The sequence below is a fragment of the Pinus tabuliformis genome, chromosome 7 (genome assembly GCF_031772625.1).
Source record: "Pinus tabuliformis cultivar Carrire ecotype Pingquan chromosome 7, CPIR1, whole genome shotgun sequence".
NCBI lineage: Eukaryota > Viridiplantae > Streptophyta > Pinopsida > Pinales > Pinaceae > Pinus > Pinus tabuliformis.
In genome coordinates this window covers 1,336,697,729-1,336,711,375 of record NC_142293.1, presented here as the reverse complement: position 1 = coordinate 1,336,711,375, position 13,647 = coordinate 1,336,697,729, and positions in this window count along the sequence as shown.

The following is a 13,647-nucleotide window of genomic DNA, read 5'->3' as shown; positions in this document are numbered from 1 at the left end:
TCATGTGTACTCAATAACCAAGTTAGTACCATGTTTTTTTGCTGTGGTACAGTCATGTTTGAGATCTTGTATGAAGGGAAAGGGGGAGTCCTTGTATGTGAAAGGAGCTGTTTGATTTTCAGAAAATGGCTTCTTTACAGATCTTCCCTTTATCATCAAAGAAGATCTTTAATATAAATCATTTTAATGTTATAGACTTATATGTAAGAAGATGTATGTCCTCCATTTTTGGAGCTGAGACAGAGTACCACGTTTTTTTGCTGTGGTACAGTCATGCTTGATTTCTTTTGGGAAAAAATAGAAAAAACTTATAAAAGCAACATTAATATTGGACAATGGACAGGATACTGTTGACAGAAACTGTCATATGACATTATCTGCAGACTGCCACTTAAATTCTACTAACAATGACAGACCTGTCAAACCAGCTCATGTGAAAATATATTGGCCATGCATCAAGGTCTATATCTAATAAATTTGCCAGAAATCACTAGCCCTTTCCATTCTATTTTGTAACTTCTCAGTGAGCATGTAATGCCATTTGTGAAACACACCTACAACGATCCTTAGTAGCCTATGGAACAGGCAAAAAGAATTAGTTTTTTCAGCATGGAAAAGCAGTCTAGGAAGATTGACACATGGAGTTGCTAGCGCTGTATGGATCTCTTTGTTGTGAAATCTCATGAAATTTCAGTCACGAATATTCAAGGTCATAAATGATATAAGACAACTAAGGGATGTCATAGATGGCAAGAAAGAATTTTGCACTCTTTGCCGATAATATTAAGTAATGGAGGGTTAGGTTCTACACCTGTAACCTAAGAATTTTGTGATATGATCTTTGATTGATATTTTTCCCTGCTTTGGATTTGGCAATATCGATGAGGCTAAAGATTTCCTTTCTTCATTGCCAAATCCAAATTAAAAGGTTGTTTTGTTTACATTATTGTATGTCTTCTGAAAATGTTCTGCAATGATAACCAGAAACCAAACTGGTGATGCACATTTACTGACTTCAGTCTCAATGCTTAGCAGTTCTCAGTGTTCTCACCAGGCTGAGCTTTAAGGTTATAGACTATAGTAAGTATGATGCAAAATATGGTTGGGTCTCACGGGAAGGACCATATTTTAAACAATGTATATTCGCATTGAGGACCGAGGTTTATTGCAGGCATGCTAATATCAGTTCAAGTTTTCATTGTATATTCGCATTGAGGACCGAGGTTTATTGCAGGCGTTCAAGTTTTTTCAAACGATCAAAAGCAAATTACAAACTGCCAAAATAACAGTTCTGAGTTTGCAGATTTCAGAAATGGGGCAAGCCGCAACATAAATAGTTTATTAGCTAAGTCACTTGACACAGGGATTCGGGATTCGTAGTGTTGGAATCAGACACGTTGACCCCCCGGAAGAGGACATGTAGGATTCGTTATATATTAAAAATTGGATATTTCTCCCACAATTTTTAATTAATGATACAAATTTATTGATTTCAAACATAGATCTTCATCTATAGCATGCATAGTACATAGTACATACAAAAGACAAAGATACTTATATGAAATGGCAAATGGTTACAGGGAAATATAATCTAAGGCATATTAGGAACATAAATGCCTATTACTAGATGATGAACAAAATTTTGGACAATATGGACCTTTATTTCAAAATTCAAATATCTGCATTTCAGGGCTAATTTTTGCTGATAAATTATCTGAAATCTGGGGTCATGTTTCTTCCAACAATGCCAGTGACTTATTAAACATCCGCTTCTCTAAAAGTCTTAAAAGTATTTTGCCAACTAAAAGACGAACATACCATGGATAAATAATAGTCAAACAAATCAAATGTATGAGCAGTGAAGTTTAAGTCTTTTCAAATCTCAGATCACTTCTTGAATCTTGTCAAGTTCGTTGTTTTTTCAAAGAAAACATGATATTGATGATTCTCCAGTATTAGAGGAACACACGTCTATAGTACAAAATTTGCTTGAAGATTGGCTGCTGAGGATGAGAATAAGCCTCCAACAAAAGAAATCTAACCCTAGAAATTCTGTTCTAGAAACTACATAAGCAAACTTTTGTCCACCGAACTTAAGACATACATTCTTCTCCAGAAATACTGAAAAATTGGTCACTGAGACAATTGTTTCTAGTTATTCTCTGGGATACGAATCCTAAAATCGGGATTTGCTGGCCATGCACGGGATTCGTACGAATCCTAATAGGATACGTCGAATCCGATTTTAGGATACGATTTTCAAGAGAATCGTATCGGACACGTGGGATTCGGGTTCGCCGGGCTATATGAACGAATCCAGTTACTTAGTTTATTAGTTAGAAACCCCATCAATCATATATAATGATTAATCAAATAATATAAAAACGTGAACACAATTTACGGGTTTACGGGTTTACAGGCCGGGGCCATGGTTTACCTTAATGGGAAACCTCACGAGTCACAGTGCACATTGCCACACACGCTGCACCCTACTAACTTCTAAGTGCTGGCTCCAAATGTCACACATGCTGAACGCCTGCGAGCCTGCGACCGGACAACGTCGAACGGTTTTCTTGAACGCTGAACGTTGCACACTCGCCTCCACACTCAGTTCACACAACGACTCCACACAACAGCACCACATTCAGTTCACACAACAGCTCCACATGACAGCTCCACACGACGAATACACAGCCACGGAGAGTGACGGCGGAGGAAAACGATGGGAAAAGAACCCAGAAAAATCCATTGCGTGGGCTTTAAACTACACGTTTAGTGGGGTATGTATTCAACTGAAGGAAAAACGTTAGGGCAACGTTTTCGATCAACTGAATATGTGTTTTGCAGATGAAGGACACGACGAAAACTACAGAATACGTTTTACGTTTTACAGGACACGACGAAAAACGTTTTTGACGCGTTTTAGGGTCGTTTTCGTGTCCGACACGTTAAATACGGGACACGGGACCTTCGAGGACGTGTCTTGTGACTTAGATGGGAAAAGAATTGCATGTTCCTTTTGTGGTTTGGATAACCATAATGTTTCTAGATGTTGGAAGAGAATGGCCACACACAAGAAACTTTTGAAGGCAAAGAAGCAAGAAGCCAAAGGTCCATTGGACAAGGCAAATCATGCCGTTAAGAGGATGCACATGCAGTGCACTTACTGCCATAAGTAAGGACATCTTGCTGCAAAATGTTGGACTTTGAATCCAGCAATGCTTCCACAAAAGCTGAAGAAAGTGGAAAGAGAAGATGGCAGAAATGGAAGTGAAGATTCCATGAATGATGTGTCTTAGAATGATTCACATGATGATGCTGATGTGCAGACAAAGGTAGTACCTTTGGAAGGGATTGGTAAGGAACAGTTAGAGTTCTTATCCGATTAAGATTGCATGTCTATTGATGCATCTACATTATATTTCATTTCAGCTTCGAAAGTACAGTGTGCTTAAGTAAAAGTTGAAGGATGAAATGCATGCATGAGCATGAGATGCATGAACATAGGGATGTTGATGATTTCCTTGTTTTTGAACATGTATGTGTAATTAACTTGCAGGGTTTATTGCTTTGACATGCATGTGATTCCATGTTGACTTGGAAGAAGTTAACTTGGTCTCCAAATGGAGATAATGATGAAGTGTTTCATCTTTTGAAAAAGAGTCCTAATGGTCTTTTCTACATGCTTGACTTGAAGAGTCATTTGTTTTAAAGGCATGTTTTGTGGGCTTGTTGTCTAGTCCATCATTTGTATGCAGATGTAAGACATGGAGGTGTTCACAAGATGTGAAATCTGTTTCTTTTGTTAAAGCAGGAGTTTAGTCCATCCAGTTGTGTTTGTATACCTGTTGTTGTGAACAGTTGTTGTTGGCAGCTTTTCTGTTGGTGAGTCCAAGCATCGTTCTGAATCTTTCAAGCTTTTCTCTTCCAAGCGCTTTGGTGAAGATGTCTGCAATTTTCTCGTTTAAGGAACAATGACGGAGATGGATTGTTTTGGCCTCAACATGATGTCGGATCAGATGATATTTAGTATTGATGTGCTTAGTACGATCATGAAACTTTGGGTTCTTGGCCAACTTTATTGCAGAGGTGTTATCAATCATGAGTGGAGTTGACTGTATTTGTTTTACCTGCAAATCTTCAAGAATTTTCCTGAGCCACAAAATTTCTTTCGTTGCTTCAGCTGCTGCCACATATTCTGCTTCTGTTGTGGAATCTGCTGGTACTGATTGTTTGCGTGATCTCCAGGAGACAGCTCTTGATCCAAGACTCATAGCATATCCTGAAGTAGATACCCCAGTTTCTTTGTCTCCATCGAAGTCTGAATCAGAGTATCCAATCAAGTTGAAGTCGTCCACCTGTGTATACTTGATTCCAAGGTCTTGAGTTCCCTTCAAGTACCTTAGAACTCTTTTTGCAGCAGACCAATGTCCCTCACAAGGCTTTTGCATAAACCTGGAGAGGATTCCAACAACAAATGAAATGTCTGGTCTGGTAGTAGTGAGGTAGATGAGACTTCCTACAAGCTGTCTATACTTTGTTGCATCCTCAAATTCCTTTCCTTCAATAGATGTGAGCTTCAAGTTTTGTTCCATTGGAGTAGAAAGAGGATTGCACTCTGTCATGCCAAATCTGTTTAACAAATCTCCAATGTATTTCTTTTGAGAAAGAAATATGGACTTTGGATGTTGGGTTATTTCAATGCCAAGATAGTAATGAACATAGCCCAAATCAGTCATTTCAAAATTTTTTCCTAATTCTTTCTTTATGGATGCAATATAGCTTTCATTGTTCCCTGTCATTAAAAGATCATCTACATATACCACAAGATATACAACTGTTTTGCCAACTTTCTTGACAAATAAAGTTGCATCATCAAGATCAAAATGATTGAAGTTGAGTTTCAGAAGATGCTCAGTTAGTTTTTCATACCAGGCTCGTGGTGCTTGTTTGAGGCCATACAAGGACTTCACAAGTTTGCATACTTTATGTTCATGTCCTTTCACAGCAAATCCTTCAGGCTGGGACATAAAAACATTCTCTTTTAGATCTCCATTCAAGAATGCAGTTTTTACATCCATTTGATGGACTTTCCAACCGTTCTGAGCAGCTAGTGCAAAGAGTGTCCGGATGGTGGCCCATTTTGCTGTGGGGGCAAAAGTTTCCTCATAATCGACCCCTTCCTTCTGTGCAAAACCTTTTGCCACAAGCCTAGCTTTGTGCTTGTCAAGTGAGCCATCAGCTTTGTACTTGTTCTTGTAGACCCACTTGCAGCCAATTGGTTTGGTTCCAAATGGAGGATCAACCAGCGTCCAAGTGCCATTCTTTATGAGGGCATCATACTCCTTCTGCATCGCTTCTTTCCACTCATCATGAGAAGCAGCTTCTTTGAAGGAAGTTGGTTCAAAATCTGTAGACAAGTTCAATTCACAATCATAAGTAACATCCATATCAACAGGTGAATTAGAGTTATCTACATCACCTCCATCTTGTCGGTTTGTATTTCTGGTTCCTGTTTTTCCAATTTCATCAGGATGAACACTTTCAAGTGTCTTTGTCAGCCACTTTGGGGGACCTTTCTGAGATGGTCCACGCTGCTCTGTTGATTGAGTTGGGTCTGAATCAAGATTGAGTCTCCCAATTCTATCAATTACATCACTTAAAGCATCATCCATTGTTGGAGTGTCATGCAGGGGAGATTGTTCTTCAGAAGAAGATTCCACATGTTGATCTAGTATAGGAATCCCCCCTTCAAGATGTGGAATCTGATTATCAAACTCTTGGAATGATTTCGGTTTTGTGAATCTATCCAAGCGATCAAGTTGCCGCTCAACAACACTGTCAAATTTGGATGATTCAAGAAAAATGACATCTCTAGATAAAACAAACTTTTTATTTACTTCATCATAGAGGCGGTATGCTTTAGATGTGTTTGAATACCCCAGGAAGATACACTTACGACTTCTAGCACCAAGTTTGTTTCTATGTACCTTTGGTATTAAAGCATAACAGGTGGAACCAAATATCCTGAGATGTTTTACCGAAGGAACATGTCCATACCACAATTCATAAGGAGTCTTGTTTCTTATAGCACTAGATGGACATCTATTCTTTATATATGCAGCACATAGAACAGCATCATCCCAAAACATTGTCTTTACATTTTTGAAGAAAAGCATGGATCGTACCATATTCAAGATTGTTCTATTCATTCTTTCTGCTACACCATTCTGTTGGGGATTATAAGGTACAGTTGTTTGATGTTTGATCCCATGTTGGCGAAGATAATTTTCAAATTCATTTGATGTACATTCTTTTCCATTATCAGTGCGAATAGACCCAATATGAGATTGTGCATCATTTTCAATCCACTTATGAAAATTCTTGAATGTTTGAAAAGCATCAGATTTGTTCTTCAATAAATAAACCCAACACATTCTGGTGTAATCATCAATAAATGTCATGATATATTTATTTCCATTTGCAGAAGGAACAGGCATTGGACCACATAAATCTGAATGAATGAGTTCAAGCTTCCTATGTGCTCTTGAATGTGAATCATGAAAAGACTGTTTGCTATGCTTTCCTAGAATGCAAGCATCACATTGCTTATGTTTTCTAGGAATTGTAGGCAAACCAGCAACACCATTTTTCTTCAACAAGCGGAGACTATCATAGTTTAAATGTCCAAATCTGGCATGCCATAATAAACTTGATGGAAGTGTACCTTTTTCATGATGAAAAATATATGAAAAATGTTGTGCATAAGCAGAAGTTCCTTGTAGTTTAAGAAGTCTTTCTTCTTCTATACCCCTCATGACAAGTGAGTGGTCAGATGCCTTTCTTACCTCAAGCTTTCCATCAAACATATGAATGGAGTGACCTTGCTGGCGGATGTGGACCAGGGACAACAAGTTTCTCTTGAGCTGTGGGAGATATAGAACATGATCCAGAAGAAAGTCTGGAAGACCAGGCAGTTTAAGCCTGATTGTGCCAAGCCCTGATGGCTTGATTTTTGATTGATCTGCAAAGTATACTGCTCCATCAACATTGTCAGTGAAATCTTCAAAAAAATCTTTCCTATGAGTCATATGACAGGTTGCTCCTGAATCAAGCAACCAGTCATTTTTCGAAGAAGCAAGTGAAGCATTAAACAAGTCTTCATTTACTCCAATGTTACATTGTGCCTCAATATAGTGAGCGGATTCAGGTGCTTTACCTTTGTCTGTGTCATCAATTTTACCTTTCTGCTGATTTCTTCTCTGCTCAATTTTGTCCCATGGTAGTTTGCATGTAGAAGCATCATGTGATCCATTTCGTTCGCAACGGATGCAATGCAGATCTGCCTTTTCTGCTTGAGAATGTTTGCCCCCCCTGCCTCTAAAGTATCTTCCTCTTCCTCTTCGTCCACCTCTTCCTCTTGTAGAATCTTGAGCAGGATGCTTTTCTTTATGAGCAAGGCAAACAGTCTCTTCAGAAGATTCAGGGACTGTCTTCTTTCCAAAGGCTTTCTCTCTTTCAGCAAACTTTTTCACAAGAGACTCAAAGGTTATGTCTTTAAGATTTCCATTTGCTTGTAAAGACTCAAGATAATTGGAGTAGGTAGGATAGAGTGCTTTGAGAAAGGCAATAAGAGAGATATCCAGCTCAACTTTAGTGGATTTAATATCATGCATTATAGACTTTATTTCAGATGCAAGAGCAAGAGGATCATTATTTTTCAGTTCAAGAGTGAAGAGTTTAATCATGAGCTGAACAACTTCAAGTGCAGAATGTGAATCATAGAGTTCTTTCAGCTTTTGTAAAGCTTCAAACGCAGTGGAATATGATGAAATATGACGACTTACTTCTTCATTTACAGATGCTGCGATCAATGCATAGGCTTTGCTGTTCTTGTTTTCCCAAATGACAAGTTCTTTATCTGATGTAGGCTGCACAGGGTCTTTGTCTTCTTCTCCGACACACACTCCTTTCCACAGCTCATTGTAGATGAGGGTGTGTTTTACCATCTGAGACCATTCAGAATAGTTCTCCTTGCCAGTGAGAACTATTCCGACCATAGAGATGATTGAATGCATGCTGTAAAAAAATACTTCTGCTTGATAAAAAAAAACTTCCTTACAGCCTTATGCACTATATTTTCTACAAATCCCTCTAATGTGTGACAGAAGGCATCAGAATTTCATTGAAATATTATATCACTTTATGCTTCAATACAGCATTACCAAAAATAAAAAACTGTGCAATATCACTATATCACCTCCACAAATGCTTTGATATATAAGATGTATAACTGCGCAACACTATTCGATCTCAACACTTATCCACAGACATTCACATGGACTACCAAGACACAGCATTACCATTCACGGACATTCACATGGACTACCAAGACACAACATTACCATTACTATACCATAACCTTGTGGTAACAGCGACAGAACTTGCAATGATACGACGAGGAATTTCACCTCATGCTGAAAGATCCGCACCAGCCTCTTGAATAGCAGAATTGTTTATTCCATATCGTAGGAACGACCGCACAGAGTCCGCCTTCATTACCAATACTTTGCAGTTTCTTCCATTGGGTTTAAAATACAGAACAATCTCAATTGTTTTGCAAATTATCATAAAATTCGAAGTGCTGTGAGGCCAAATAGCCCGGGAATTGTATAAAATTAGAAGTTCTGAATGTAAACTGAAGCCCGGGAATTGTATAAAATTAAATCTTCCAATATAAACTTACAGTCCGGCCGTAGGAGGAACTCCTGGAGTGGCTACACCAACACAGCGTCCAACGGAATGCAGCGATTCATTGTAATGAGCAGAATTATTTTAAATGGAAGCTCTGTCATCGGCCAGAGAGTCGGACATGGCAATCTCAGGGCAGTACCCACTTTACAACCATCTGCGCTTCCGGGCTCTGCGTTTGGGTTTTTCCGGAAGCCAAGAGACCCCTTTCTATCCAAGGAGCACTCTGCCCACATGCGACTCCTCTTTAGCTTGAAGTTCGATGCGTTGGGCCAAACATATGCTCCTTCCTTGCGACACGGTTGCTTGGCGAAATTTGGAGTTGATACAGAATTGGATATCGGGTTTCTATCCAAGTGCGTACAGGAGAAACATCCCTTAAAGCATTACTGGGGCTCTAAAACTGAAGATTGAGTTCATTTTCTGATCTAGGCGGGGCAGATCGGAGGAGGACCGTCGGCTCTTTGGTTTATTTGCTCAAGGAAGATGGGAAGAGGCAAATTCAAGGGCAAGCCCACAGGACGTAGACACTTCTCAACCGTTGAGGAAATACGTGCAGGGACTTCTGCCAAACCTCGTGGCTTCTTGCAGGAAGAAGAGCCAAGTCGGAGTCTCAGAAACGCACATTCAGATTTCCAAAACGCAAATTCAGATTTCCAAAACGCATATTCAGATTTCCAAAACGCACATTCAACAGCGCATAAATATGGACAGTGCGCTCAGGACAGAGGGCGCAGTCTCAGCAGTGGCAGCGCTATACCATGTCAGGCATATGCGCAGAGAGACTAACGTTCATGCAGACAAAGGCGTTATAGCCAGGCAGACGTTTTAGGCAGAGGAGTTACAAGGAATCCCATCTGGGCCCTGCGCTTTGATACCATGTCAGGCCAGGGTAACTCCAGAATGAATGAGCGGAAGAAAATACTGACTGTCTTATTCATTAGCTAACTATCATTTATATACATAAGTCTGACGGATCAGTTCATCTTCTTGATGACTGTCCAGTTCACCCATCCGTTGAGGATTAGGTGTCAACATTTTCAAACAGGTACAAATGAAAGTTTTGTGGAGCAGATGTACTTCACATTTGTTTGAGCCACCTTTGATCAATGATCAAAGCAAAGAAGTTCAAACCACCTTCTATCAACAGAAGTTTTGCAGAAAGGCAAGGAGGAAGAGAGTTCTTCCCAGGAGGACCAGCCCATCCAAGAAGGGAAGTGGTCGAAAACCTTGGTTCAGAGGCACTATACAAAGGCAAGTGTAGGGAGGCTGAAAGAAGAGGGTGAGTCACTCTCATTTACTGCTCATATCAGTATATTAGTCTTTTGGAGACCAAAAGTTCTTAGTGGGAAGGCGTGATCCAAAAATGGATCCTGGATAAACCTCTAAGTCTAAAAGACTTCATATAAGAGGTAAAAGGTGCCAAATGGCACAAATCCTTTGTAAATCAGAGGAAAATGAAAGTCGCAGGCTGCTCTCAGAAATAGTCTCTTTGTAGAGATCCCTTCATTCTGAATCCAACGCAACTTGAATGGGCGAAAATGGACTTCAGATGGAGAAGTTATCACAAAAAGAAGTTCCCCTTTGTTCTTTGGGAAAGAGGCAAAAATCCTTTAAAAATGGGCAAAAGACCCTTATAAGGGAAAATCACATCGCATGAGGCCAAGAGGAGGACTTAAAGTCGGGCGGAAGGCACCCCCGATCAACGACCTTCGATGATCGGACCGGCAGGTCGGATTGGAGGCAGGCAGTGTATACCCAAGGCAAAGGTCCCGGGCCGATGCGATGGTGCGATCACCAAAATCGGCGGATCGCAATCGGTGATACCACAAGGCAAAGGCGGGACCCCGGGCGATGCGATATCGCGATCGCCGATATTGGCGGATCGCAATCAGAGCTACACAGAGGAGCAGCTATAGACATATATATATGTGCGATGCGATTAGCCGGACCCGATGGAAATCTAAACGCTATTTCATAAGATTTGAGATCCGTCAATTGGCCTTTTTAATGTATTTCCATGTATTTCGTTTATTAAACGAAATACAAAGGGAAGCCATAGAGAGGGGCATGGCGACTTGCGATAGCGATTTCAGGTGGACCCGATAGAAATATAAGGCAGAATTCAGGATGTTTGAAGTCCGAAAGACTGTGTTGTGGCAGATTTTCCCGAGTTTGAAGGCATTTCTCTGTGTAACCAGAGAATGGCCGTTTCAGGGATTTCAAAGGCCCGATGCCCTCATTCGTTGCAGATTAGGTGGTCGCCTCCCCTGAATGCGTTATGCAATGATTATTTAACGCTAGAAGAAGGATTTGAGCGGGCAGAGGCCGAGAGCCAGATGGCAGTCGAATAGACAACGCGCAGGGAAGCCAAGAGCCACAAAAGGATGATTGCACATAGAGGGTAGCCAAAAAGCCGGAAGCTCACCTCAAAGGAGGCAGAGAGCTCAATTGAGAAGAAGATGAATGCTGAAAGTAGTAGTAGAGCCAAGAAAGCAGGGAGAGCCAAAGAGCTACTGTGCAGGGCAGTTGACGGAGCCTTTGGGGTCACTTGAAGTTCAAGTGAAAACCTAGAGAGTTGAAGGTTGCAGAGGGCCAAGAAGCTAGAGCCGAAGAGCCAGAGCCAAAGCCAAAGCCAAAGCCGAAGATCTAGAGCTAGAGCCAGAGCGAGAGCCAAGAGCCAGAAAGCCGAGAACTTCAAGAGTTGGGGATAAAAATGGTATCTGTACCCATTGTTTTTGTGTAAAACAATAGGAGTTGAGCTAAGAGCTTGTAAAAACGACTTATACCATAATCCCAAAGAGCCTAGTTAAGTTGACTAGAGCTCAAGGAGACGTAGCCCAAGAGTTTTGGGTGAACTCCAAATTAAATTGCTGTTCTGTGTGTTTTGTTTATTGCTGCATTAGTATTTATTGTATGTATTTACATATCAACATACACAACAGATTTTAAAGCACATAAACAACCAACAATAAATATAAGCATACACCTATAATTTCAAGCATATTATCATTTCCGCATTGGTTAATCAATAAAACTTGGGAATATTTAAAGCTTTGGGAGTGGGAGAGGTTCTTGTAAGTTAGACAAGAAGCCTAAGTGCCCCATTTTCAGATCAAAACCTATGTATTTTAAAATGTTCGAAGATTATAAGAAGAATGTTTGATTGTTAGAGCCAACCGCTATGCCAAAATTTTATAAGACATGTTCATTTGAGTGGGATTCTCATTTGTAATTAGCATTGGGTCCCTTGATGTAGGGATACACTTGATGAAACCTTGGTTAATACCTAAACCTAGGGCATTGTTTCCTAGGGCTTCATAGAGTCCCACATGGCCTTGTAAAACTAATAAGGGAAACCAACAAGGTTAGGTGGCTAGTTATTAATGATTCCATGGACAATCATTGAGAGCTCATTAAGAGATAGAAACAAGCCATAGGGATTACGTTGCTCCTTAGAGACTCGACATGGGATTTAGCCTAAACATTGTGTGATCCATTGATTCTTCATCAATATCCTCTTTGAAGGTTGTCAATGCAAGATTGTTTTCAACATATATATGTTCACGCAAGCCTCCTTGGTGGCATGTTCTTACAAAAACACTTTGGTGGGTTTGTTTCCAAATTCGAGTGAATGAACCCATGCTTTGCATTACGCGCCGTTGGCTTTGTAGCCCTTTCCCAAAAATGGTTGATTGCACAATTTGGCTTTGGGCATGATTTGCTTCATTATGAGGGACACATTTCAGGGCTACATTGCTTCCTCTATTTCCCCCAAATGACCTTCTTGTGGCCTTGTTGAGTCTTTAGTAATTTGCTGCCATATCCCCACAAAAGGGAAACAAGTTTGGAATCCGTAGATAAGCCATATTGGATAACCGCAAGGTTGGGTTATTAGATTCCACAACTTGAATGGATGTTAATTGATCTAGACTTTGAAAGTGGGAGACATTCACAATATGTTGAGTTCTTGGCAAACACATATTTTTTTTGTCTCGCATGCCTCAATTTGAATCAAAATAAAACAAATTTTGCTTTGGAAGAAAGGCTTAATCAAGTTGATAATAGATCCTTGTTGGTGCCTTTTTGAAATTTGTCAAGTGAGGGTTCAATACAAATGAGGCTTCTTTTTCCCCATTCTGAATGTTGTGCACAATCAACACTCTTTCTTTATCTTCTTGATTTTCTACCATGTTAAAATCTTTGCAAATGGGCCATCGTGCATCAAGTAGCCCACTAGCAAGCCAATGCTCGAGTGTTGCATGTTATAAGCATAATTATTTCCTAGGTCTAGGATTCGACTCTTCAAATTGAGTAACACCCAAAGAAGCCATTGTGAGGCAGGCATTAGAGCCCTTAACAATGATATTAGGAAAGTGAGGTGAAATTAACACAATGGCACCCCTTTTTCCTTCAACATGCTTAGAGGAAATATGACGAGCTGTAGGTGATATAAGATTAGAGTTGTAGACAAAATAAAACTTGTAATTTTTTCTTCCAATCATAGAATATCTATCTAACCATTCAAACTTCAAAGCCACAATTGGTAGAAAATTTGTTTTCTTTTGAGTTCATTTAAGCCTTGAATATTCCATGAGGGCACTTTCATTGCAAACCAATTACATTGTGCATTTTTGCTTCATCGTCTTTGAGGTCTTGGAGAGCACCAAAAGGGTTACTAGCCGTGATTGACAATTAGAGCAATCAATTTCCAAGCGTAATTTTGTCTTGAGCTTTATAGATCAAAGCTTTCAAGGTTTGATTTTTTGTTGCCCCATCTCCTCTTTTCTTTACTTACCATAGGAGTCCATTCATGTTCTTGCAAAGTTGAGGCCTTTGAGGCTTTCGCAATGGGGGTTATTTGTGAGTTGGGCCATTGTAGAATCAACCTGTGAC